Source organism: Rhamphochromis longiceps, linkage group LG3 (assembly GCF_057381845.1).
Source record: "Rhamphochromis longiceps isolate RC_006_pf linkage group LG3, R_longiceps_female_GT1.1, whole genome shotgun sequence".
NCBI classification, from domain to species: Eukaryota; Metazoa; Chordata; class Actinopteri; order Cichliformes; family Cichlidae; genus Rhamphochromis; species Rhamphochromis longiceps.
In genome coordinates this window covers 42,814,904-42,841,570 of record NC_140559.1, presented here as the reverse complement: position 1 = coordinate 42,841,570, position 26,667 = coordinate 42,814,904, and the positions used below count along the sequence as shown (strand labels likewise).

The 26,667-nt window shown below is 46.8% G+C and overlaps 21 non-coding genes across 21 annotated transcripts; all 21 read right to left on the bottom strand.

Annotated features, from left to right (window-relative positions):
• Positions 1-179: 179 nt before the first annotated feature.
• On the bottom strand, positions 180-253 carry trnan-guu (transfer RNA asparagine (anticodon GUU)). The gene has a single exon. It is a non-coding gene; the product is annotated as a tRNA-Asn (tRNA).
• A 387-nt stretch (positions 254-640) lies between these two features.
• On the bottom strand, positions 641-714 carry trnan-guu (transfer RNA asparagine (anticodon GUU)). Its single transcript has one exon. It is a non-coding gene; the product is annotated as a tRNA-Asn (tRNA).
• A 413-nt stretch (positions 715-1,127) lies between these two features.
• trnan-guu (transfer RNA asparagine (anticodon GUU)) lies at positions 1,128-1,201 on the bottom strand. Its single transcript has one exon. It is a non-coding gene; the product is annotated as a tRNA-Asn (tRNA).
• Positions 1,202-3,634: 2,433 nt separating this feature from the next.
• On the bottom strand, positions 3,635-3,708 carry trnan-guu (transfer RNA asparagine (anticodon GUU)). The gene has a single exon. It is a non-coding gene; the product is annotated as a tRNA-Asn (tRNA).
• Positions 3,709-6,141: 2,433 nt separating this feature from the next.
• On the bottom strand, positions 6,142-6,215 carry trnan-guu (transfer RNA asparagine (anticodon GUU)). The gene has a single exon. It is a non-coding gene; the product is annotated as a tRNA-Asn (tRNA).
• A 413-nt stretch (positions 6,216-6,628) lies between these two features.
• Positions 6,629-6,702, bottom strand: trnan-guu (transfer RNA asparagine (anticodon GUU)). The gene has a single exon. It is a non-coding gene; the product is annotated as a tRNA-Asn (tRNA).
• A 413-nt stretch (positions 6,703-7,115) lies between these two features.
• On the bottom strand, positions 7,116-7,189 carry trnan-guu (transfer RNA asparagine (anticodon GUU)). The gene has a single exon. It is a non-coding gene; the product is annotated as a tRNA-Asn (tRNA).
• An 894-nt stretch (positions 7,190-8,083) lies between these two features.
• Positions 8,084-8,157, bottom strand: trnan-guu (transfer RNA asparagine (anticodon GUU)). The gene has a single exon. It is a non-coding gene; the product is annotated as a tRNA-Asn (tRNA).
• A 387-nt stretch (positions 8,158-8,544) lies between these two features.
• trnan-guu (transfer RNA asparagine (anticodon GUU)) lies at positions 8,545-8,618 on the bottom strand. The gene has a single exon. It is a non-coding gene; the product is annotated as a tRNA-Asn (tRNA).
• Positions 8,619-9,031: 413 nt separating this feature from the next.
• Positions 9,032-9,105, bottom strand: trnan-guu (transfer RNA asparagine (anticodon GUU)). Its single transcript has one exon. It is a non-coding gene; the product is annotated as a tRNA-Asn (tRNA).
• Positions 9,106-11,538: 2,433 nt separating this feature from the next.
• Positions 11,539-11,612, bottom strand: trnan-guu (transfer RNA asparagine (anticodon GUU)). The gene has a single exon. It is a non-coding gene; the product is annotated as a tRNA-Asn (tRNA).
• A 2,433-nt stretch (positions 11,613-14,045) lies between these two features.
• trnan-guu (transfer RNA asparagine (anticodon GUU)) lies at positions 14,046-14,119 on the bottom strand. The gene has a single exon. It is a non-coding gene; the product is annotated as a tRNA-Asn (tRNA).
• A 413-nt stretch (positions 14,120-14,532) lies between these two features.
• On the bottom strand, positions 14,533-14,606 carry trnan-guu (transfer RNA asparagine (anticodon GUU)). The gene has a single exon. It is a non-coding gene; the product is annotated as a tRNA-Asn (tRNA).
• A 413-nt stretch (positions 14,607-15,019) lies between these two features.
• Positions 15,020-15,093, bottom strand: trnan-guu (transfer RNA asparagine (anticodon GUU)). The gene has a single exon. It is a non-coding gene; the product is annotated as a tRNA-Asn (tRNA).
• An 894-nt stretch (positions 15,094-15,987) lies between these two features.
• trnan-guu (transfer RNA asparagine (anticodon GUU)) lies at positions 15,988-16,061 on the bottom strand. Its single transcript has one exon. It is a non-coding gene; the product is annotated as a tRNA-Asn (tRNA).
• Positions 16,062-16,926: 865 nt separating this feature from the next.
• trnan-guu (transfer RNA asparagine (anticodon GUU)) lies at positions 16,927-17,000 on the bottom strand. The gene has a single exon. It is a non-coding gene; the product is annotated as a tRNA-Asn (tRNA).
• An 894-nt stretch (positions 17,001-17,894) lies between these two features.
• On the bottom strand, positions 17,895-17,968 carry trnan-guu (transfer RNA asparagine (anticodon GUU)). The gene has a single exon. It is a non-coding gene; the product is annotated as a tRNA-Asn (tRNA).
• A 403-nt stretch (positions 17,969-18,371) lies between these two features.
• Positions 18,372-18,445, bottom strand: trnan-guu (transfer RNA asparagine (anticodon GUU)). Its single transcript has one exon. It is a non-coding gene; the product is annotated as a tRNA-Asn (tRNA).
• An 879-nt stretch (positions 18,446-19,324) lies between these two features.
• Positions 19,325-19,398, bottom strand: trnan-guu (transfer RNA asparagine (anticodon GUU)). Its single transcript has one exon. It is a non-coding gene; the product is annotated as a tRNA-Asn (tRNA).
• Positions 19,399-22,892: 3,494 nt separating this feature from the next.
• On the bottom strand, positions 22,893-22,966 carry trnan-guu (transfer RNA asparagine (anticodon GUU)). The gene has a single exon. It is a non-coding gene; the product is annotated as a tRNA-Asn (tRNA).
• A 3,056-nt stretch (positions 22,967-26,022) lies between these two features.
• trnan-guu (transfer RNA asparagine (anticodon GUU)) lies at positions 26,023-26,096 on the bottom strand. Its single transcript has one exon. It is a non-coding gene; the product is annotated as a tRNA-Asn (tRNA).
• Between the last annotated feature and the right edge of the window lie 571 nt (positions 26,097-26,667).

The following is a 26,667-nucleotide window of genomic DNA, read 5'->3' as shown; positions in this document are numbered from 1 at the left end:
CTGAAGAACAACACAACCCCAAAGATGCATATCACCCTTGATAAAACAGTTGACTGCGTTCATCAAATGACCGAGTCTAGCATGGACGCTATTGTGAAACAAAATCAGTGCTTTTTTGGGAAGCACTTGCACTGCACGTTTGTGCAGGATTCTGTATTACCTGGCAATAACTGTAATATCGTCCCTGGGTGGGCTTGAACCACCAACCTTTCGGTTAACAGCCGAACGCGCTAACCGATTGCGCTACAGAGACTGACAACATGCAACACACAGGTGTCGAGACTGCACGGGGGACTGGGGGAGGGTGTTCCGGTGTTTTTGGTTGTGGGGTAAACGATTGTGCAACAGAGACTGAGTAAAGCCAAGCAGGGGCCTCGAGAGAGGACCGGGTGGCTGGATGGAGGTGCTCTGGTACTTCCTCTCCATACCGCCTTAATTGTTTAAAAAATGTGACTTGTAGGTAATGAACTTGGCAGCAAGTATGCAGTTGCTGAAGAACAACACCACCCCAAAGATGCATATCACCCTTGATAAAACAGTTGACTGCGTTCATCAAACGACCGTCCTGGTTATAACCAACATAACTGTCGCACTGCACGTTTGTGCAGGATTCTGCATTACCTGGCAATAACTGTAATATCGTCCCTGGGTGGGCTTGAACCACCAACCTTTCGGTTAACAGCCAAACGCGCTAACCGATTGCGCTACAGAGACTGACAACGTGCAACACACAGGTGTCGAGACTGCACGGGGGACTGGGGGAGGGTGTTCCGGTGTTTTTGGTTGTGGGGTAAACGATTGTGCAACAGAGACTGAGTAAAGCCAAGCAGGGGCCTCGAGAGAGGACCGGGTGGCTGGATGGAGGTGCTCTGGTACTTCCTCTCCATACCGCCTTGATTGTTTAAAATATGTGACTTGTAGGTCACACATACTTGGCAGCAAGTATGCAGTTGCGGACGAACAACACCACCCCAAAGATGCATATCACCCTTGATAAAACAGTTGACTGCGTTCATCAAACGACCGTCCTGGTTATAACACAATTGTTATAACATGGTATAACCAACATAACTGTCGCACTGCACGTTTGTGCAGGATTCTGCATTACCTGGCAATAACTGTAATATCGTCCCTGGGTGGGCTTGAACCACCAACCTTTCGGTTAACAGCCGAACGCGCTAACCGATTGCGCTACAGAGACTGACAACTTGCAACACACAGGTGTCGAGACTGCACGGGGGACTGGGGGAGGGTGTTCCGGTGTTTTTGGTTGTGGGGTAAACGATTGTGCAACAGAGACTGAGTAAAGCCAAGCAGGGGCCTCGAGAGAGGACCGGGTGGCTGGATGGAGGTGCTCTGGTACTTCCTCTCCATACCGCCTTGATTGTTTAAAATATGTGACTTGTAGGTCACACATACTTGGCAGCAAGTATGCAGTTGCGGACGAACAACACCACCCCAAAGATGCATATCACCCTTGATAAAACAGTTGACTGCGTTCATCAAACGACCGTCCTGGTTATAACACAATTGTTATAACCAACATAACTGTCGCACTGCACGTTTGTGCAGGATTCTGCATTACCTGGCAATAACTGTAATATCGTCCCTGGGTGGGCTTGAACCACCAACCTTTCGGTTAACAGCCGAACGCGCTAACCGATTGCGCCACACAGACTGAAAACGCGCAACACACAGGTGTCGAGACTGGACGGGGGACTGGGGGAGGGTGTTCCGGTGTTTTCGGTTGTGGGGTGAAAGGATTGTGCAACAGAGACTGAGTAAAGCCAAGCAGGGGCCTCGAGAGAGGACCGGGTGGCTGGATGGAGGTGCTCTGGTACTTCCTCTCCATACCGCCTTGATTGTTTAAAATATGTGACTTGTAGGTAATGAACTTGGCAATAAGTATGCAGTTGCTGAAGAACAACACAACCCCAAAGATGCATATCACCCTTGATAAAACAGTTGACTGCGTTCATCAAACGACCGTCCTGGGGCCCGTTCTTCGTACCTCGCTAAGTAGGTTAGCCGGATTAGATTGTTGACGATTTCGCGTGATCCTGGATCAGTCGGTTCCCCGAAGCTCATCCGGGACTTGCTGTCATAGCAACAGAGCCGTAAGCGTAAACCTGCTCGGGAGCAGGTTTACTTTATGTAAACAGGATTAGATCGCGGCCACGCAGGTATGTCCGCTTCATTTATACGAAAGCAACAGCGATAAATAAATAACATCAATGTAACTGAAGATAATGCAGCACTTGATCCTTTTATTGATGTCACACAGATACATACAGGTCATTTCCTAAAAAAGGGAAATGTACTATTAACATTCTATTACATGTATGTGATTATTACAGATGTAATTCATATTTCAGAGTAGTAATTGTAAATTACTTCGTGTAATCAAGATGAGAGACCACGGCTATAAAAGCCAAGGTGGATTTGGGAAGTCTGTCGCAGCCATGTCCTGTCCGTTTACGCGAGCAACCCATTGCGGAAGGTGCAAGATTGATAAGGAGAGTCCTCAGAATTCAGCGTATATTGCGGGACAGACAGGATCCTTTAGCTCAGCGCGACAGTGTGCTCATTGAGAGATATCGATTTTCCCGTGAGGATATTATTTACTTAACCAACTTGTTGACGAGGGGGTGCAGGACCACCACCTGTCTTTTTTTGCTCTGCCCTTTTCTTGGTTGCTGTTATAAACAAACAAACAGATTATTTCAGGGTCTCTTTCCAAGAGACGAAAAGCAATATAAGTGATAAATATTACCATTCTGTAGAATATTCTTATATTTCACTTTTACTTGTTCCCATGTTCTAGTGGGTCCTGTTGTGGCTCTAATGTGAAAGAGGATATAATATAACAATATAATATAATGTAATATAATATTGGATAATATAGTGTAATATAATAAATCTACCCTACCGCCTACTGGTGTTGGCCAGAGGGGCCGATGGCGCAATATGGCAGCCTCGCTTCTGTCAGTCTGCCCCAGGGCAGCTGTGGCTACAACCGTAGCTGCCTCCACCAGTGTGTGAATGTGAGAGTGAATGAATAGTGGCATTGTAAAGCGCTTTGGGTGCCTTGAAAAGCGCTATATAAATCCAATATATTATTATTATTATTATTAAATTACTTACGAGTTTAATTTGTCAGCAACTTTCTGCCAGCCCTCTCTCCTTGCTTTTGCAGCCTTTGCAGTGTTCCCTTGCGTTCTGATTAAACTCTGAAACTCCTGAAATCCCTCACTCAGGAGTTCTTGCTCTGCTGCCGAAAAATACCGAGCCGAGCGCGCTCCTTCGACATTTTCGCCGACCAATCAGAGGGTTGCCGATCAATGTTTCTACTATCGATGCGTAGCCCCTTTTATGACACCCAGTGATGTCACATTACTGCGTCCAGCTGTACTAATCGTCAACAGCAGGTGTGTTCGGGGAACCGGATTAGCGAGCTCACGGTTAGCGCGATGATTTGATCTTGGATGTGTCATTTGATCTTGGATGTAGTAAGCGACGTACGAAGAACGGGCCCCTGGTTATAACACAATTGTTATAACATGGTATAACCAACATAACTGTCGCACTGCACGTTTGTGCAGGATTCTGCATTACCTGGCAATAACTGTAATATCGTCCCTGGGTGGGCTTGAACCACCAACCTTTCGGTTAACAGCCGAACGCGCTAACCGATTGCGCTACAGAGACTGACAACGTGCAACACACAGGTGTCGAGACTGCACGGGGGACTGGGGGAGGGTGTTCCGGTGTTTTTGGTTGTGGGGTAAACGATTGTGCAACAGAGACTGAGTAAAGCCAAGCAGGGGCCTCGAGAGAGGACCGGGTGGCTGGATGGAGGTGCTCTGGTACTTCCTCTCCATACCGCCTTGATTGTTTAAAATATGTGACTTGTAGGTCACACATACTTGGCAGCAAGTATGCAGTTGCGGACGAACAACACCACCCCAAAGATGCATATCACCCTTGATAAAACAGTTGACTGCGTTCATCAAACGACCGTCCTGGTTATAACACAATTGTTATAACCAACATAACTGTCGCACTGCACGTTTGTGCAGGATTCTGCATTACCTGGCAATAACTGTAATATCGTCCCTGGGTGGGCTTGAACCACCAACCTTTCGGTTAACAGCCGAACGCGCTAACCGATTGCGCCACACAGACTGAAAACGCGCAACACACAGGTGTCGAGACTGGACGGGGGACTGGGGGAGGGTGTTCCGGTGTTTTCGGTTGTGGGGTGAAAGGATTGTGCAACAGAGACTGAGTAAAGCCAAGCAGGGGCCTCGAGAGAGGACCGGGTGGCTGGATGGAGGTGCTCTGGTACTTCCTCTCCATACCGCCTTGATTGTTTAAAATATGTGACTTGTAGGTAATGAACTTGGCAATAAGTATGCAGTTGCTGAAGAACAACACAACCCCAAAGATGCATATCACCCTTGATAAAACAGTTGACTGCGTTCATCAAACGACCGTCCTGGGGCCCGTTCTTCGTACCTCGCTAAGTAGGTTAGCCGGATTAGATTGTTGACGATTTCGCGTGATCCTGGATCAGTCGGTTCCCCGAAGCTCATCTGGGACTTGCTGTCATAGCAACAGAGCCGTAAGCGTAAACCTGCTCGGGAGCAGGTTTACTTTATGTAAACAGGATTAGATCGCGGCCACGCAGGTATGTCCGCTTCATTTATACGAAAGCAACAGCGATAAATAAATAACATCAATGTAACTGAAGATAATGCAGCACTTGATCCTTTTATTGATGTCACACAGATACATACAGGTCATTTCCTAAAAAAGGGAAATGTACTATTAACATTCTATTACATGTATGTGATTATTACAGATGTAATTCATATTTCAGAGTAGTAATTGTAAATTACTTCGTGTAATCAAGATGAGAGACCACGGCTATAAAAGCCAAGGTGGATTTGGGAAGTCTGTCGCAGCCATGTCCTGTCCGTTTACGCGAGCAACCCATTGCGGAAGGTGCAAGATTGATAAGGAGAGTCCTCAGAATTCAGCGTATATTGCGGGACAGACAGGATCCTTTAGCTCAGCGCGACAGTGTGCTCATTGAGAGATATCGATTTTCCCGTGAGGATATTATTTACTTAACCAACTTGTTGACGAGGGGGTGCAGGACCACCACCTGTCTTTTTTTGCTCTGCCCTTTTCTTGGTTGCTGTTATAAACAAACAAACAGATTATTTCAGGGTCTCTTTCCAAGAGACGAAAAGCAATATAAGTGATAAATATTACCATTCTGTAGAATATTCTTATATTTCACTTTTACTTGTTCCCATGTTCTAGTGGGTCCTGTTGTGGCTCTAATGTGAAAGAGGATATAATATAACAATATAATATAATGTAATATAATATTGGATAATATAGTGTAATATAATAAATCTACCCTACCGCCTACTGGTGTTGGCCAGAGGGGGCGATGGCGCAATATGGCAGCCTCGCTTCTGTCAGTCTGCCCCAGGGCAGCTGTGGCTACAACCGTAGCTGCCTCCACCAGTGTGTGAATGTGAGAGTGAATGAATAGTGGCATTGTAAAGCGCTTTGGGTGCCTTGAAAAGCGCTATATAAATCCAATATATTATTATTATTATTATTAAATTACTTACGAGTTTAATTTGTCAGCAACTTTCTGCCAGCCCTCTCTCCTTGCTTTTGCAGCCTTTGCAGTGTTCCCTTGCGTTCTGATTAAACTCTGAAACTCCTGAAATCCCTCACTCAGGAGTTCTTGCTCTGCTGCCGAAAAATACCGAGCCGAGCGCGCTCCTTCGACATTTTCGCCGACCAATCAGAGGGTTGCCGATCAATGTTTCTACTATCGATGCGTAGCCCCTTTTATGACACCCAGTGATGTCACATTACTGCGTCCAGCTGTACTAATCGTCAACAGCAGGTGTGTTCGGGGAACCGGATTAGCGAGCTCACGGTTAGCGCGATGATTTGATCTTGGATGTGTCATTTGATCTTGGATGTAGTAAGCGACGTACGAAGAACGGGCCCCTGGTTATAACACAATTGTTATAACATGGTATAACCAACATAACTGTCGCACTGCACGTTTGTGCAGGATTCTGCATTACCTGGCAATAACTGTAATATCGTCCCTGGGTGGGCTTGAACCACCAACCTTTCGGTTAACAGCCGAACGCGCTAACCGATTGCGCTACAGAGACTGACAACGTGCAACACACAGGTGTCGAGACTGCACGGGGGACTGGGGGAGGGTGTTCCGGTGTTTTTGGTTGTGGGGTAAACGATTGTGCAACAGAGACTGAGTAAAGCCAAGCAGGGGCCTCGAGAGAGGACCGGGTGGCTGGATGGAGGTGCTCTGGTACTTCCTCTCCATACCGCCTTGATTGTTTAAAATATGTGACTTGTAGGTCACACATACTTGGCAGCAAGTATGCAGTTGCGGACGAACAACACCACCCCAAAGATGCATATCACCCTTGATAAAACAGTTGACTTTGTTCATGAAACAACCGTCCTGGTTATAACACAATTGTTATAACATGGTATAACCAACATAACTGTCGCACTGCACGTTTGTGCAGGATTCTGCATTACCTGGCAATAACTGTAATATCGTCCCTGGGTGGGCTTGAACCACCAACCTTTCGGTTAACAGCCGAACGCGCTAACCGATTGCGCTACAGAGACTGACAACGTGCAACACACAGGTGTCGAGACTGCACGGGGGACTGGGGGAGGGTGTTCCGGTGTTTTTGGTTGTGGGGTAAACGATTGTGCAAAAGAGACTGAGTAAAGCCAAGCAGGGGCCTCGAGAGAGGACCGGGTGGCTGGATGGAGGTGCTCTGGTACTTCCTCTCCATACCGCCTTGATTGTTTAAAATATGTGACTTGTAGGTCACACATACTTGGCAGCAAGTATGCAGTTGCTGACGAACAACACCACCCCAAAGATGTATATCACCCTTGATAAAACAGTTGACTGCGTTCATCAAACGACCGTCCTGGTTATAACACAATTGTTATAACATGGTATAACCAACATAACTGTCGCACTGCACGTTTGTGCAGGATTCTGCATTACCTGGCAATAACTGTAATATCGTCCCTGGGTGGGCTTGAACCACCAACCTTTCGGTTAACAGCCGAACGCGCTAACCGATTGCACTACAGAGACTGACAACGTGCAACACACAGGTGTCGAGACTGCACGGGGGACTGGGGGAGGGTGTTCCGGTGTTTTCGGTTGTGGGGTAAACGATTGTGCAACAGAGACTGAGTAAAGCCAAGCAGGGGCCTCGAGAGAGGACCGGGTGGCTGGATGGAGGTGCTCTGGTACTTCCTCTCCATACCGCCTTGATTGTTTAAAATATGTGACTTGTAGGTCACACATACTTGGCAGCAAGTATGCAGTTGCGGACGAACAACACCACCCCAAAGATGCATATCACCCTTGATAAAACAGTTGACTGCGTTCATCAAACGACCGTCCTGGTTATAACACAATTGTTATAACCAACATAACTGTCGCACTGCACGTTTGTGCAGGATTCTGCATTACCTGGCAATAACTGTAATATCGTCCCTGGGTGGGCTTGAACCACCAACCTTTCGGTTAACAGCCGAACGCGCTAACCGATTGCGCCACACAGACTGAAAACGCGCAACACACAGGTGTCGAGACTGGACGGGGGACTGGGGGAGGGTGTTCCGGTGTTTTCGGTTGTGGGGTGAAAGGATTGTGCAACAGAGACTGAGTAAAGCCAAGCAGGGGCCTCGAGAGAGGACCGGGTGGCTGGATGGAGGTGCTCTGGTACTTCCTCTCCATACCGCCTTGATTGTTTAAAATATGTGACTTGTAGGTAATGAACTTGGCAATAAGTATGCAGTTGCTGAAGAACAACACAACCCCAAAGATGCATATCACCCTTGATAAAACAGTTGACTGCGTTCATCAAATGACCGAGTCTAGCATGGACGCTATTGTGAAACAAAATCAGTGCTTTTTTGGGAAGCACTTGCACTGCACGTTTGTGCAGGATTCTGTATTACCTGGCAATAACTGTAATATCGTCCCTGGGTGGGCTTGAACCACCAACCTTTCGGTTAACAGCCGAACGCGCTAACCGATTGCGCTACAGAGACTGACAACATGCAACACACAGGTGTCGAGACTGCACGGGGGACTGGGGGAGGGTGTTCCGGTGTTTTTGGTTGTGGGGTAAACGATTGTGCAACAGAGACTGAGTAAAGCCAAGCAGGGGCCTCGAGAGAGGACCGGGTGGCTGGATGGAGGTGCTCTGGTACTTCCTCTCCATACCGCCTTAATTGTTTAAAAAATGTGACTTGTAGGTAATGAACTTGGCAGCAAGTATGCAGTTGCTGAAGAACAACACCACCCCAAAGATGCATATCACCCTTGATAAAACAGTTGACTGCGTTCATCAAACGACCGTCCTGGTTATAACCAACATAACTGTCGCACTGCACGTTTGTGCAGGATTCTGCATTACCTGGCAATAACTGTAATATCGTCCCTGGGTGGGCTTGAACCACCAACCTTTCGGTTAACAGCCAAACGCGCTAACCGATTGCGCTACAGAGACTGACAACGTGCAACACACAGGTGTCGAGACTGCACGGGGGACTGGGGGAGGGTGTTCCGGTGTTTTTGGTTGTGGGGTAAACGATTGTGCAACAGAGACTGAGTAAAGCCAAGCAGGGGCCTCGAGAGAGGACCGGGTGGCTGGATGGAGGTGCTCTGGTACTTCCTCTCCATACCGCCTTGATTGTTTAAAATATGTGACTTGTAGGTCACACATACTTGGCAGCAAGTATGCAGTTGCGGACGAACAACACCACCCCAAAGATGCATATCACCCTTGATAAAACAGTTGACTGCGTTCATCAAACGACCGTCCTGGTTATAACACAATTGTTATAACATGGTATAACCAACATAACTGTCGCACTGCACGTTTGTGCAGGATTCTGCATTACCTGGCAATAACTGTAATATCGTCCCTGGGTGGGCTTGAACCACCAACCTTTCGGTTAACAGCCGAACGCGCTAACCGATTGCGCTACAGAGACTGACAACTTGCAACACACAGGTGTCGAGACTGCACGGGGGACTGGGGGAGGGTGTTCCGGTGTTTTTGGTTGTGGGGTAAACGATTGTGCAACAGAGACTGAGTAAAGCCAAGCAGGGGCCTCGAGAGAGGACCGGGTGGCTGGATGGAGGTGCTCTGGTACTTCCTCTCCATACCGCCTTGATTGTTTAAAATATGTGACTTGTAGGTCACACATACTTGGCAGCAAGTATGCAGTTGCGGACGAACAACACCACCCCAAAGATGCATATCACCCTTGATAAAACAGTTGACTGCGTTCATCAAACGACCGTCCTGGTTATAACACAATTGTTATAACCAACATAACTGTCGCACTGCACGTTTGTGCAGGATTCTGCATTACCTGGCAATAACTGTAATATCGTCCCTGGGTGGGCTTGAACCACCAACCTTTCGGTTAACAGCCGAACGCGCTAACCGATTGCGCCACACAGACTGAAAACGCGCAACACACAGGTGTCGAGACTGGACGGGGGACTGGGGGAGGGTGTTCCGGTGTTTTCGGTTGTGGGGTGAAAGGATTGTGCAACAGAGACTGAGTAAAGCCAAGCAGGGGCCTCGAGAGAGGACCGGGTGGCTGGATGGAGGTGCTCTGGTACTTCCTCTCCATACCGCCTTGATTGTTTAAAATATGTGACTTGTAGGTAATGAACTTGGCAATAAGTATGCAGTTGCTGAAGAACAACACAACCCCAAAGATGCATATCACCCTTGATAAAACAGTTGACTGCGTTCATCAAACGACCGTCCTGGGGCCCGTTCTTCGTACCTCGCTAAGTAGGTTAGCCGGATTAGATTGTTGACGATTTCGCGTGATCCTGGATCAGTCGGTTCCCCGAAGCTCATCCGGGACTTGCTGTCATAGCAACAGAGCCGTAAGCGTAAACCTGCTCGGGAGCAGGTTTACTTTATGTAAACAGGATTAGATCGCGGCCACGCAGGTATGTCCGCTTCATTTATACGAAAGCAACAGCGATAAATAAATAACATCAATGTAACTGAAGATAATGCAGCACTTGATCCTTTTATTGATGTCACACAGATACATACAGGTCATTTCCTAAAAAAGGGAAATGTACTATTAACATTCTATTACATGTATGTGATTATTACAGATGTAATTCATATTTCAGAGTAGTAATTGTAAATTACTTCGTGTAATCAAGATGAGAGACCACGGCTATAAAAGCCAAGGTGGATTTGGGAAGTCTGTCGCAGCCATGTCCTGTCCGTTTACGCGAGCAACCCATTGCGGAAGGTGCAAGATTGATAAGGAGAGTCCTCAGAATTCAGCGTATATTGCGGGACAGACAGGATCCTTTAGCTCAGCGCGACAGTGTGCTCATTGAGAGATATCGATTTTCCCGTGAGGATATTATTTACTTAACCAACTTGTTGACGAGGGGGTGCAGGACCACCACCTGTCTTTTTTTGCTCTGCCCTTTTCTTGGTTGCTGTTATAAACAAACAAACAGATTATTTCAGGGTCTCTTTCCAAGAGACGAAAAGCAATATAAGTGATAAATATTACCATTCTGTAGAATATTCTTATATTTCACTTTTACTTGTTCCCATGTTCTAGTGGGTCCTGTTGTGGCTCTAATGTGAAAGAGGATATAATATAACAATATAATATAATGTAATATAATATTGGATAATATAGTGTAATATAATAAATCTACCCTACCGCCTACTGGTGTTGGCCAGAGGGGCCGATGGCGCAATATGGCAGCCTCGCTTCTGTCAGTCTGCCCCAGGGCAGCTGTGGCTACAACCGTAGCTGCCTCCACCAGTGTGTGAATGTGAGAGTGAATGAATAGTGGCATTGTAAAGCGCTTTGGGTGCCTTGAAAAGCGCTATATAAATCCAATATATTATTATTATTATTATTAAATTACTTACGAGTTTAATTTGTCAGCAACTTTCTGCCAGCCCTCTCTCCTTGCTTTTGCAGCCTTTGCAGTGTTCCCTTGCGTTCTGATTAAACTCTGAAACTCCTGAAATCCCTCACTCAGGAGTTCTTGCTCTGCTGCCGAAAAATACCGAGCCGAGCGCGCTCCTTCGACATTTTCGCCGACCAATCAGAGGGTTGCCGATCAATGTTTCTACTATCGATGCGTAGCCCCTTTTATGACACCCAGTGATGTCACATTACTGCGTCCAGCTGTACTAATCGTCAACAGCAGGTGTGTTCGGGGAACCGGATTAGCGAGCTCACGGTTAGCGCGATGATTTGATCTTGGATGTGTCATTTGATCTTGGATGTAGTAAGCGACGTACGAAGAACGGGCCCCTGGTTATAACACAATTGTTATAACATGGTATAACCAACATAACTGTCGCACTGCACGTTTGTGCAGGATTCTGCATTACCTGGCAATAACTGTAATATCGTCCCTGGGTGGGCTTGAACCACCAACCTTTCGGTTAACAGCCGAACGCGCTAACCGATTGCGCTACAGAGACTGACAACGTGCAACACACAGGTGTCGAGACTGCACGGGGGACTGGGGGAGGGTGTTCCGGTGTTTTTGGTTGTGGGGTAAACGATTGTGCAACAGAGACTGAGTAAAGCCAAGCAGGGGCCTCGAGAGAGGACCGGGTGGCTGGATGGAGGTGCTCTGGTACTTCCTCTCCATACCGCCTTGATTGTTTAAAATATGTGACTTGTAGGTCACACATACTTGGCAGCAAGTATGCAGTTGCGGACGAACAACACCACCCCAAAGATGCATATCACCCTTGATAAAACAGTTGACTGCGTTCATCAAACGACCGTCCTGGTTATAACACAATTGTTATAACCAACATAACTGTCGCACTGCACGTTTGTGCAGGATTCTGCATTACCTGGCAATAACTGTAATATCGTCCCTGGGTGGGCTTGAACCACCAACCTTTCGGTTAACAGCCGAACGCGCTAACCGATTGCGCCACACAGACTGAAAACGCGCAACACACAGGTGTCGAGACTGGACGGGGGACTGGGGGAGGGTGTTCCGGTGTTTTCGGTTGTGGGGTGAAAGGATTGTGCAACAGAGACTGAGTAAAGCCAAGCAGGGGCCTCGAGAGAGGACCGGGTGGCTGGATGGAGGTGCTCTGGTACTTCCTCTCCATACCGCCTTGATTGTTTAAAATATGTGACTTGTAGGTAATGAACTTGGCAATAAGTATGCAGTTGCTGAAGAACAACACAACCCCAAAGATGCATATCACCCTTGATAAAACAGTTGACTGCGTTCATCAAACGACCGTCCTGGGGCCCGTTCTTCGTACCTCGCTAAGTAGGTTAGCCGGATTAGATTGTTGACGATTTCGCGTGATCCTGGATCAGTCGGTTCCCCGAAGCTCATCTGGGACTTGCTGTCATAGCAACAGAGCCGTAAGCGTAAACCTGCTCGGGAGCAGGTTTACTTTATGTAAACAGGATTAGATCGCGGCCACGCAGGTATGTCCGCTTCATTTATACGAAAGCAACAGCGATAAATAAATAACATCAATGTAACTGAAGATAATGCAGCACTTGATCCTTTTATTGATGTCACACAGATACATACAGGTCATTTCCTAAAAAAGGGAAATGTACTATTAACATTCTATTACATGTATGTGATTATTACAGATGTAATTCATATTTCAGAGTAGTAATTGTAAATTACTTCGTGTAATCAAGATGAGAGACCACGGCTATAAAAGCCAAGGTGGATTTGGGAAGTCTGTCGCAGCCATGTCCTGTCCGTTTACGCGAGCAACCCATTGCGGAAGGTGCAAGATTGATAAGGAGAGTCCTCAGAATTCAGCGTATATTGCGGGACAGACAGGATCCTTTAGCTCAGCGCGACAGTGTGCTCATTGAGAGATATCGATTTTCCCGTGAGGATATTATTTACTTAACCAACTTGTTGACGAGGGGGTGCAGGACCACCACCTGTCTTTTTTTGCTCTGCCCTTTTCTTGGTTGCTGTTATAAACAAACAAACAGATTATTTCAGGGTCTCTTTCCAAGAGACGAAAAGCAATATAAGTGATAAATATTACCATTCTGTAGAATATTCTTATATTTCACTTTTACTTGTTCCCATGTTCTAGTGGGTCCTGTTGTGGCTCTAATGTGAAAGAGGATATAATATAACAATATAATATAATGTAATATAATATTGGATAATATAGTGTAATATAATAAATCTACCCTACCGCCTACTGGTGTTGGCCAGAGGGGGCGATGGCGCAATATGGCAGCCTCGCTTCTGTCAGTCTGCCCCAGGGCAGCTGTGGCTACAACCGTAGCTGCCTCCACCAGTGTGTGAATGTGAGAGTGAATGAATAGTGGCATTGTAAAGCGCTTTGGGTGCCTTGAAAAGCGCTATATAAATCCAATATATTATTATTATTATTATTAAATTACTTACGAGTTTAATTTGTCAGCAACTTTCTGCCAGCCCTCTCTCCTTGCTTTTGCAGCCTTTGCAGTGTTCCCTTGCGTTCTGATTAAACTCTGAAACTCCTGAAATCCCTCACTCAGGAGTTCTTGCTCTGCTGCCGAAAAATACCGAGCCGAGCGCGCTCCTTCGACATTTTCGCCGACCAATCAGAGGGTTGCCGATCAATGTTTCTACTATCGATGCGTAGCCCCTTTTATGACACCCAGTGATGTCACATTACTGCGTCCAGCTGTACTAATCGTCAACAGCAGGTGTGTTCGGGGAACCGGATTAGCGAGCTCACGGTTAGCGCGATGATTTGATCTTGGATGTGTCATTTGATCTTGGATGTAGTAAGCGACGTACGAAGAACGGGCCCCTGGTTATAACACAATTGTTATAACATGGTATAACCAACATAACTGTCGCACTGCACGTTTGTGCAGGATTCTGCATTACCTGGCAATAACTGTAATATCGTCCCTGGGTGGGCTTGAACCACCAACCTTTCGGTTAACAGCCGAACGCGCTAACCGATTGCGCTACAGAGACTGACAACGTGCAACACACAGGTGTCGAGACTGCACGGGGGACTGGGGGAGGGTGTTCCGGTGTTTTTGGTTGTGGGGTAAACGATTGTGCAACAGAGACTGAGTAAAGCCAAGCAGGGGCCTCGAGAGAGGACCGGGTGGCTGGATGGAGGTGCTCTGGTACTTCCTCTCCATACCGCCTTGATTGTTTAAAATATGTGACTTGTAGGTCACACATACTTGGCAGCAAGTATGCAGTTGCGGACGAACAACACCACCCCAAAGATGCATATCACCCTTGATAAAACAGTTGACTTTGTTCATGAAACAACCGTCCTGGTTATAACACAATTGTTATAACATGGTATAACCAACATAACTGTCGCACTGCACGTTTGTGCAGGATTCTGCATTACCTGGCAATAACTGTAATATCGTCCCTGGGTGGGCTTGAACCACCAACCTTTCGGTTAACAGCCGAACGCGCTAACCGATTGCGCTACAGAGACTGACAACGTGCAACACACAGGTGTCGAGACTGCACGGGGGACTGGGGGAGGGTGTTCCGGTGTTTTTGGTTGTGGGGTAAACGATTGTGCAAAAGAGACTGAGTAAAGCCAAGCAGGGGCCTCGAGAGAGGACCGGGTGGCTGGATGGAGGTGCTCTGGTACTTCCTCTCCATACCGCCTTGATTGTTTAAAATATGTGACTTGTAGGTCACACATACTTGGCAGCAAGTATGCAGTTGCTGACGAACAACACCACCCCAAAGATGTATATCACCCTTGATAAAACAGTTGACTGCGTTCATCAAACGACCGTCCTGGTTATAACACAATTGTTATAACATGGTATAACCAACATAACTGTCGCACTGCACGTTTGTGCAGGATTCTGCATTACCTGGCAATAACTGTAATATCGTCCCTGGGTGGGCTTGAACCACCAACCTTTCGGTTAACAGCCGAACGCGCTAACCGATTGCACTACAGAGACTGACAACGTGCAACACACAGGTGTCGAGACTGCACGGGGGACTGGGGGAGGGTGTTCCGGTGTTTTCGGTTGTGGGGTAAACGATTGTGCAACAGAGACTGAGTAAAGCCAAGCAGGGGCCTCGAGAGAGGACCGGGTGGCTGGATGGAGGTGCTCTGGTACTTCCTCTCCATACCGCCTTGATTGTTTAAAATATGTGACTTGTAGGTCACACATACTTGGCAGCAAGTATGCAGTTGCGGACGAACAACACCACCCCAAAGATGCATATCACCCTTGATAAAACAGTTGACTGCGTTCATCAAACGACCGTCCTGGTTATAACACAATTGTTATAACCAACATAACTGTCGCACTGCACGTTTGTGCAGGATTCTGCATTACCTGGCAATAACTGTAATATCGTCCCTGGGTGGGCTTGAACCACCAACCTTTCGGTTAACAGCCGAACGCGCTAACCGATTGCGCCACACAGACTGAAAACGCGCAACACACAGGTGTCGAGACTGGACGGGGGACTGGGGGAGGGTGTTCCGGTGTTTTCGGTTGTGGGGTGAAAGGATTGTGCAACAGAGACTGAGTAAAGCCAAGCAGGGGCCTCGAGAGAGGACCGGGTGGCTGGATGGAGGTGCTCTGGTACTTCCTCTCCATACCGCCTTGATTGTTTAAAATATGTGACTTGTAGGTAATGAACTTGGCAATAAGTATGCAGTTGCTGAAGAACAACACAACCCCAAAGATGCATATCACCCTTGATAAAACAGTTGACTGCGTTCATCAAATGACCGAGTCTAGCATGGACGCTATTGTGAAACAAAATCAGTGCTTTTTTGGGAAGCACTTGCACTGCACGTTTGTGCAGGATTCTGTATTACCTGGCAATAACTGTAATATCGTCCCTGGGTGGGCTTGAACCACCAACCTTTCGGTTAACAGCCGAACGCGCTAACCGATTGCGCTACAGAGACTGACAACATGCAACACACAGGTGTCGAGACTGCACGGGGGACTGGGGGAGGGTGTTCCGGTGTTTTTGGTTGTGGGGTAAACGATTGTGCAACAGAGACTGAGTAAAGCCAAGCAGGGGCCTCGAGAGAGGACCGGGTGGCTGGATGGAGGTGCTCTGGTACTTCCTCTCCATACCGCCTTAATTGTTTAAAAAATGTGACTTGTAGGTAATGAACTTGGCAGCAAGTATGCAGTTGCTGAAGAACAACACCACCCCAAAGATGCATATCACCCTTGATAAAACAGTTGACTGCGTTCATCAAACGACCGTCCTGGTTATAACCAACATAACTGTCGCACTGCACGTTTGTGCAGGATTCTGCATTACCTGGCAATAACTGTAATATCGTCCCTGGGTGGGCTTGAACCACCAACCTTTCGGTTAACAGCCAAACGATTGCGCTACAGAGACTGACAACGTGCAACACACAGGTGTCGAGACTGCACGGGGGACTGGGGGAGGGTGTTCCGGTGTTTTTGGTTGTGGGGTAAACGATTGTGCAACAGAGACTGAGTAAAGCCAAGCAGGGGCCTCGAGAGAGGACCGGGTGGCTGGATGGAGGTGCTCTGGTACTTCCTCTCCATACCGCCTTGATTGTTTAAAATATGTGACTTGTAGGTCACACATACTTGGCAGCAAGTATGCAGTTGCGGACGAACAACACCACCCCAAAGATGCATATCACCCTTGATAAAACAGTTGACTGCGTTCATCAAACGACCGTCCTGGTTATAACACAATTGTTATAACATGGTATAACCAACATAACTGTCGCACTGCACGTTTGTGCAGGATTCTGCATTACCTGGCAATAACTGTAATATCGTCCCTGGGTGGGCTTGAACCACCAACCTTTCGGTTAACAGCCGAACGCGCTAACCGATTGCGCTACAGAGACTGACAACTTGCAACACACAGGTGTCGAGACTGCACGGGGGACTGGGGGAGGGTGTTCCGGTGTTTTTGGTTGTGGGGTAAACGATTGTGCAACAGAGACTGAGTAAAGCCAAGCAGGGGCCTCGAGAGAGGACCGGGTGGCTGGATGGAGGTGCTCTGGTACTTCCTCTCCATACCGCCTTGATTGTTTAAAATATGTGACTTGTAGGTCACACATACTTGGCAGCAAGTATGCAGTTGCGGACGAACAACACCACCCCAAAGATGCATATCACCCTTGATAAAACAGTTGACTGCGTTCATCAAACGACCGTCCTGGTTATAACACAATTGTTATAACCAACATAACTGTCGCACTGCACGTTTGTGCAGGATTCTGCATTACCTGGCAATAACTGTAATATCGTCCCTGGGTGGGCTTGAACCACCAACCTTTCGGTTAACAGCCGAACGCGCTAACCGATTGCGCCACACAGACTGAAAACGCGCAACACACAGGTGTCGAGACTGGACGGGGGACTGGGGGAGGGTGTTCCGGTGTTTTCGGTTGTGGGGTGAAAGGATTGTGCAACAGAGACTGAGTAAAGCCAAGCAGGGGCCTCGAGAGAGGACCGGGTGGCTGGATGGAGGTGCTCTGGTACTTCCTCTCCATACCGCCTTGATTGTTTAAAATATGTGACTTGTAGGTAATGAACTTGGCAATAAGTATGCAGTTGCTGAAGAACAACACAACCCCAAAGATGCATATCACCCTTGATAAAACAGTTGACTGCGTTCATCAAATGACCGAGTCTAGCATGGACGCTATTGTGAAACAAAATCAGTGCTTTTTTGGGAAGCACTTGCACTGAACGTTTGTGCAGGATTCTGTATTACCTGGCAATAACTGTAATATCGTCCCTGGGTGGGCTTGAACCACCAACCTTTCGGTTAACAGCCGAACGCGCTAACCGATTGCGCTACAGAGACTGACAACATGCAACACACAGGTGTCGAGACTGCACGGGGGACTGGGGGAGGGTGTTCCGGTGTTTTTGGTTGTGGGGTAAACGATTGTGCAACAGAGACTGAGTAAAGCCAAGCAGGGGCCTCGAGAGAGGACCGGGTGGCTGGATGGAGGTGCTCTGGTACTTCCTCTCCATACCGCCTTGATTGTTTAAAATATGTGACTTGTAGGTCACACATACTTGGCAGCAAGTATGCAGTTGCTGACGAACAACACCACCCCAAAGATGTATATCACCCTTGATAAAACAGTTGACTGCGTTCATCAAACGACCGTCCTGGTTATAACACAATTGTTATAACCAACATAACTGTCGCACTGCACTTTTGTGCAGGATTCTGCATTACCTGGCAATAACTGTAATATCGTCCCTGGGTGGGCTTGAACCACCAACCTTTCGGTTAACAGCCGAACGCGCTAACCGATTGCGCTACAGAGACTGACAACGTGCAACACACAGGTGTCGAGACTGCACGGGGGACTGGGGGAGGGTGTTCCGGTGTTTTTGGTTGTGGGGTAAACGATTGTGCAACAGAGACTGAGTAAAGCCAAGCAGGGGCCTCGAGAGAGGACCGGGTGGCTGGATGGAGGTGCTCTGGTACTTCCTCTCCATACCGCCTTGATTGTTTAAAATATGTGACTTGTAGGTCACACATACTTGGCAGCAAGTATGCAGTTGCGGACGAACAACACCACCCCAAAGATGTATATCACCCTTGATAAAACAGTTGACTGCGTTCATCAAACGACCGTCCTGGTTATAACCAACATAACTGTCGCACTGCACGTTTGTGCAGGATTCTGCATTACCTGGCAATAACTGTAATATCGTCCCTGGGTGGGCTTGAACCACCAACCTTTCGGTTAACAGCCGAACGCGCTAACCGATTGCGCCACACAGACTGAAAACGCGCAACACACAGGTGTCGAGACTGGACGGGGGACTGGGGGAGGGTGTTCCGGTGTTTTCGGTTGTGGGGTGAAAGGATTGTGCAACAGAGACTGATTAAGCCAAGCAGGGGCCTCGAGAGAGGACCGGGTGGCTGGATGGAGGTGCTCTGGTACTTCCTCTCCATACCGCCTTGATTGTTTAAAATATGTGACTTGTAGGTAATGAACTTGGCAATAAGTATGCAGTTGCTGAAGAACAACACAACCCCAAAGATGCATATCACCCTTGATAAAACAGTTGACTGCGTTCATCAAATGACCGAGTCTAGCATGGATGCTATTGTGAAACAAAATCAGTGCTTTTTTGGGAAGCACTTGCACTGCACGTTTGTGCAGGATTCTGCATTACCTGGCAATAACTGTAATATCGTCCCTGGGTGGGCTTGAACCACCAACCTTTCGGTTAACAGCCGAACGCGCTAACCGATTGCGCTACAGAGACTGACAACGTGCAACACACAGGTGTCGAGACTGCACGGGGGACTGGGGGAGGGTGTTCCGGTGTTTTTGGTTGTGGGGTAAACGATTGTGCAACAGAGACTGAGTAAAGCCAAGCAGGGGCCTCGAGAGAGGACCGGGTGGCTGGATGGAGGTGCTCTGGTACTTCCTCTCCATACCGCCTTAATTGTTTAAAAAATGTGACTTGTAGGTAATGAACTTGGCAGCAAGTATGCAGTTGCGGACGAATAACACCACCCCAAAGATGCATATCACCCTTGATATGATTGAGCTTCCGAAATACAAACAGTATATTAAATGCCCGACCAGAGAGGAGAGGACATTGGACCACTGCTACAGCACGATCAGCGGGGCCTATCGCGCGGTGCCGCGCGCTTCACTCGGACTTTCTGATCACGTCATGATCCACCTAATCCCCGCGTACAGACAGAGGCTGAAGCTCTCCAAACCTGTCGTGAGGACAAAAAAACTGTGGAGCAACGAGGCTGTGGAGGAGCTTCGCACGTGTTTGGAGTCTACAGACTGGGACACAATGAAGGCTGCTTCTAACAGCTTGGACGAGTTTACGGACACTGTCACCTCCTATATCCACTTCTGTGAGGACAGCATTGTGCCATCACGCACCAGGGTGAGTTATAACAATGACAAACCCTGGTTTACCCCTAAACTCAAAAAGCTGTGGCTGGAAAAGAGTAAGGCGTTCAGAAGCGGAGACAGGGACTGCTACAGAGAGGCCAAGTACAGGTTCACTAAGGAAGTGGACATTGCCAAACATCAGCACTCTGAGAAGATGCAGCAGCAGATCTCAGAGAATGACTCGGCCTCTGTGTGGAAAGGTTTTAGGAATATTACAAACTACAAGCCTAAAACCCCCCACTCCACTGATGACTTGCTCTTAGCCAACACCCTTAACGACTTCTACTGTCGTTTTGACGAGCCATCAGGCAGCCTTCACACCTCCAACGACCCCAACAATAGAGGCACTTTGGACACTCATTCCCCCACCTCTCCCCCCTCCATAGAGCCATCACCACCTTCAAACTGTTCACCTGCAACACCCGCCCCCTCACCCCACACAAAAGAGGATTTCACACCACCTCCTCCGACCACAACTCTTCATATTCATGAAGCAGATGTGAGGAAGCAGTTTAGGAGTCTGAATGCTCGGAAAGCTCCCGGCCCAGACGGTGTGTCTCCTGCCACCCTCAGACACTGTGCAAACGAGCTGGCCCCAGTGTTTTCTGGCATCTTCAACTCCTCACTGCAGGCATGTCATGTGCCTGCCTGCTTCAAGTCCTCTACCATAATCCCTGTCCCCAAGAAACCTAGGATCACTGGACTAAATGACTACAGACCCGTGGCTCTGACATCTGTGGTCATGAAGTCATTTGAGCGCCTAGTTCTCTCCCATCTCAAGACCCTCACGGCCCCCCTCCTGGACCCCCTGCAGTTTGCATATAGAGCCAACAGGTCTGTAGACGACGCCATCAACATGGCCCTACACTTCATCCTGCAGCATCTGGACTCCCCAGGAACCTACGCCAGGATCCTGTTTGTGGACTTCAGCTCTGCCTTCAACACCATCCTTCCAGACCATCTCCGAGGCAAGCTTTCCCAGATGAATGTGCCTGATCCCATCTGCCGGTGGATCACTGACTTCCTGACGGACAGGAAGCAGCACGTGAGGCTGGGGAAGAATGTCTCGGACTCCCGGACCATCAGCACCGGCTCCCCTCAGGGCTGTGTTCTTTCTCCTCTGCTCTTCTCCCTGTACACCAACTGCTGCACCTCCACCCACCAGTCTGTCAAGCTAATCAAGTTCGCAGATGACACCACCGTCATTGGGCTCATCTCTGACGGGGATGAGTCTGCCTACAGGAGGGAGGTTGAACGTCTGGTGTCTTGGTGCAGCCACAACAACCTGGTGCTGAATGCCCAGAAGACAGTGGAGATTATTGTGGACTTCAGGAAGCACACAGCCCCACTCCCCCCCATCATCCTGACTGACACCCCCATCACCTCTGTGGACTCATTCCGCTTCCTGGGTACCACCATCACCCAGGACCTGAAGTGGGAGCCCACCATCACCTCCGTCATCAAGAAAGCCCAGCAGAGGATGTACTTCCTGAGGCAGCTGAAGAAATTCAACCTGCCAACACGGACGATGATGCAATTCTACACTGCAATCATCGAGTCCATCCTCACCTCCTCCATCACCGTGTGGTACGCTGGAGCCACTATCAGGGACAAACAGAGACTGCAGCGTGTTGTGCGCTCTGCTGAGAAGGTGATTGGCTGCAGACTCCCATCTCTGCAGGACCTGTACACCTCCAGGACACTGCGGCGTGCAGCCCGGATCTCAGCTGACCCTTCTCACCCTGGACACAGTCTGTTTGACCTGCTCCCCTCAGGCAGGAGGCTCCGGTCCATTCGCACCAGAACCTCTCGCCACAAGAACAGTTTCTTCCCCTCTGCTGTTGGACACATGAACAATAACCACATGACTGTCCCCGCCACTAACACATGACCCTACGCTGTGTCACTGCATCATTTCATGTCTGGCACTGATCACCACCTGCACTCATGTATATATCTTTCTACGTAGCACTCATAATTCTTATTCTCATGTATATATGTTTGGCACTGATCACCACCTGCACTCATGTATATATCTTTCTACGTAGCACTCATAATTCTTATTCTCATGTATATATCTCATGTATATCTCATGCACATATCTTTCTTTCTACATAGCACTTTAATTCTTATTGTTTGCACTGAAGCACCGCAGCAATTTCCTAATGTTGTAAACCTCAACATCTGGCAATAAACCCATTCTGATTCTGATTCTGATAAAACAGTTGACTGCGTTCATCAAACGACAGTCCTGGTTATAACACAATTGTTATAACATGGTATAACCAACATAACTGTCGCACTGCACATTTGTGCAGGATTCTGCATTACCTGGCAATAACTGTAATATCGTCCCTGGGTGGGCTTGAACCACCAACCTTTCGGTTAACAGCCGAACGCGCTAACCGATTGCGCCACACAGACTGAAAACGCACAACACACAGGTGTCGAGACTGCACGGGGGACTGGGGGAGGGTGTTCCGGTGTTTTCGGTTGTGGGGTGAAAGGATTGTGCAACAGAGACTGAGTAAAGCCAAGCAGGGGCCTCGAGAGAGGACCGGGTGGCTGGATGGAGGTGCTCTGGTACTTCCTCTCCATACCGCCTTGATTGTTTAAAATATGTGACTTGTAGGTAATGAACTTGGCAATAAGTATGCAGTTGCTGAAGAACAACACAACCCCAAAGATGCATATCACCCTTGATAAAACAGTTGACTGCGTTCATCAAATGACCGAGTCTAGCATGGACGCTATTGTGAAACAAAATCAGTGCTTTTTTGGGAAGCACTTGCACTGCACGTTTGTGCAGGATTCTGTATTACCTGGCAATAACTGTAATATCGTCCCTGGGTGGGCTTGAACCACCAACCTTTCGGTTAACAGCCGAACGCGCTAACCGATTGCGCTACAGAGACTGACAACGTGCAACACACAGGTGTCGAGACTGCACGGGGGACTGGGGGAGGGTGTTCCGGTGTTTTTGGTTGTGGGGTAAACGATTGTGCAACAGAGACTGAGTAAAGCCAAGCAGGGGCCTCGAGAGAGGACCGGGTGGCTGGATGGAGGTGCTCTGGTACTTCCTCTCCATACCGCCTTGATTGTTTAAAATATGTGACTTGTAGGTCACACATACTTGGCAGCAAGTATGCAGTTGCGGACAAACAACACCACCCCAAAGATGCATATCACCCTTGATAAAACAGTTGACTGCGTTCATCAAACGACCGTCCTGGTTATAACACAATTGTTATAACCAACATAACTGTCGCACTGCACGTTTGTGCAGGATTCTGCATTACCTGGCAATAACTGTAATATCGTCCCTGGGTGGGCTTGAACCACCAACCTTTCGGTTAACAGCCGAACGCGCTAACCGATTGCGCCACACAGACTGACAACGTGCAACACACAGGTGTCGAGACTGCACGGGGGACTGGGGGAGGGTGTTCCGGTGTTTTCGGTTGTGGGGTGAAAGGATTGTGCAACAGAGACTGAGTAAAGCCAAGCAGGGGCCTCGAGAGAGGACCGGGTGGCTGGATGGAGGTGCTCTGGTACTTCCTCTCCATACCGCCTTGATTGTTTAAAATATGTGACTTGTAGGTAATGAACTTTACATTAAATACCATCATCAAAAAGGGCTCGGGGCAGGCAGACTATCCTTCGTATTTCGCAAATAATGATAGAAATATTACTAATATGAGAGATGTGGTAAATGAGTTCAATAAATTCTTTGTAAGTGTTGGGCCAGACTTGGCTGAAACAATTCCTGATATAACAGATTCTGTAGAGAAAGAAACTAGACTCATTGACCGCAATCCTCATTCAATGTTCTTAACGGTGGTGGAAGAAATGGAAATCATTGACATTGTTGGGAAATCACAAACAAAAAACTCTACAGACTCTGACGACATTGATATGGAAATCGTTACGAGAGTGATGGAGGGCATTTCCAAACCCTTAACACACATTTGCAATTTGTCCTTACAAACTGGTACATTCCCAAAACAAATGAAAACAGCTAAAGTAACACCACTGTTTAAAAATGGTGACAGACACCAATTCACAAATTATAGGCCTGTCTCTCTACTTTCTCAATTTTCAAAAATACTGGAAAAAGTCTTTAGTAATAGACTTGACAAATTTATAGATAAACACAAAATAATAATGGATAGTCAGTATGGTTTCAGATCAAATAGATCAACATCATTGGCATTAATGGAACTGATCGAAAATATCACCAACAATATAGATAAAAGACAATGTATAGTTAGTGTATTCATTGACCTAAAAAAAGCTTTTGACACAATTAATCATGACATATTACTTGATAAACTGGAATACTACGGCATTAGAGGAGTGGTGTTAGAATGGGTAAAGAGTTATTTGAGAGACAGGCTGCAATTTGTGAAAATTGGGGAATATCACTCAGAGTGTGTGGACATTGTTTGTGGAGTTCCGCAGGGGTCAGTATTGGGACCAAAGCTGTTTATCCTCTATATCAATGATATATGTAGAACATCAGATATACTACAGTTTATTCTATTTGCAGATGATACAAATATTTTTTGTGCTGGAGAGAATTCACAGCAGCTTTTGGAAATTGTCACACAAGAAATGATTAAACTGAAAACATGGTTTGATAGAAATAAGCTATCATTAAATTTGGAAAAAACTACATTTATGTTATTCGGAAATTGTAAAAAAGATGCAGAAGCAAAATTATTAGTAAACAATGTTGAAATAGAGCAAGTTTCGGATACAAAATTTCTGGGTGTGATAATAGATAACAAAATCTGCTGGAAACCTCACATAAAGCATATACAAGCCAAACTGTCAAGAAGCATCTCCGTACTGAGTAAAGTTAAATATTTTTTGCCTTCCAAATCACTCCGGGTACTTTATTGTTCACTTATATTGCCATATTTGGAATACTGTGTGGAAATTTGGGGAAACACATATAAAACTGCACTTCAACCAATATGTAAAATTAAAAAAAAAGCAATCAGGATGATTAATAAAGCAGGATTTAGAGACCATACTAACATCATGTTTTTGAAATTAAAAATACTGAAGTTTATGGATCTTATAAACTATAAAACTGCAAAAATTATGTACAAGGCCAGATACAATATGTTACCAGGAAATATACAGAGGATGTTCTATGACAGAGAAGGAGACTATGAATTGAGGGGGAAATTGAATCTAAGGATTCTTAAAGCACGGTCAAAGGTTAAAACCTTTTGTGTCACTATTTATGGGGTAAAACTGTGGAATAGTTTTACGATAGATCTACAGCAATGCTCAGGAATTAGTAAGTTCATGAAAATACTTCGAAAACTGATTTTGGAAGAATATGATACCGATAAAGATGATCACCCATTGTATGTATAAAAATATCAAATTATATCCAAATTATATCAATCACGGTAGCCATGTTTATATAGGTTCTCCTCGTGTATTGTGTGGAGTATGTGATGATGGGAATTAGGTGAATTATGTGGGATCAATAAGATGTTGACCAGGGGTAGGAATTAATAAGTATGTTCATACTTCTTCCTACTCCTTTTTAGGCCAAACATTGTTACATTATGTCAGACGATTTTGTTTTATTTCATTATATATATTTTTTGTTTATCTGAACACATACGTGTGTATGTGTATATCTACATATATATTCGTATCTGTAAATGAAAATATATGTAGTGTGTATATATTGTTTTTTTGTTTTATATGTCTGAAACAAATAAAGATAGAATACAATACAATACAAATTGGCAATAAGTATGCAGTTTCTGAAGAACAACACAACCCCAAAGATGCATATCACCCTTGATAAAACAGTTGACTGCGTTCATCAAATGACCGAGTCTAGCATGGACGCTATTGTGAAACAAAATCAGTGCTTTTTTGGGAAGCACTTGCACTGCACGTTTGTGCAGGATTCTGCATTACCTGGCAATAACTGTAATATCGTCCCTGGGTGGGCTTGAACCACCAACCTTTCGGTTAACAGCCGAACGCGCTAACCGATTGCGCCACAGAGACTGACAAAGCGCAACACACAGGTGTCGAGACTGCACGGGGGACTGGGGGCGGGTGTTCCGGTCTTTTTGGTTGTGGGGTAAACGTTTGTGCAACAGAGACTGAGTAAAGCCAAGCAGGGGCCTCGAGAGAGGACCGGGTGGCTGGATGGAGGTGCTCTGGTACTTCCTCTCCATACCGCCTTAATTGTTTAAAATATGTGACTTGTAGGTAATGAACTTGGCAGCAAGTATGCAGTTGCGGACGAACAACACAACCCCAAAGATGCATATCACCCTTGATAAAACAGTTGACTGCGTTCATCAAACGACCGTCCTGGTTATAACATGGTTGGTTAAAACATGGTTGATTATAATATGCTTATAACATGTGTAGCGAGTGAAAGCCAACCAAGCAACCGCTAAGGGCCTCTATACTACTTGTGCAAACTTTCAGGCCCAAAGGTCTCACAGGAATGAGCCCAGAATAAACGGGACAAGAGGGTCAATATCAGTCAGATATGTTAAAATTTATTATTTTAAAAGAACACAAAGGGTTTGCAAAAGGCCTAAAACATCAAAATGGGAAAGGTCAC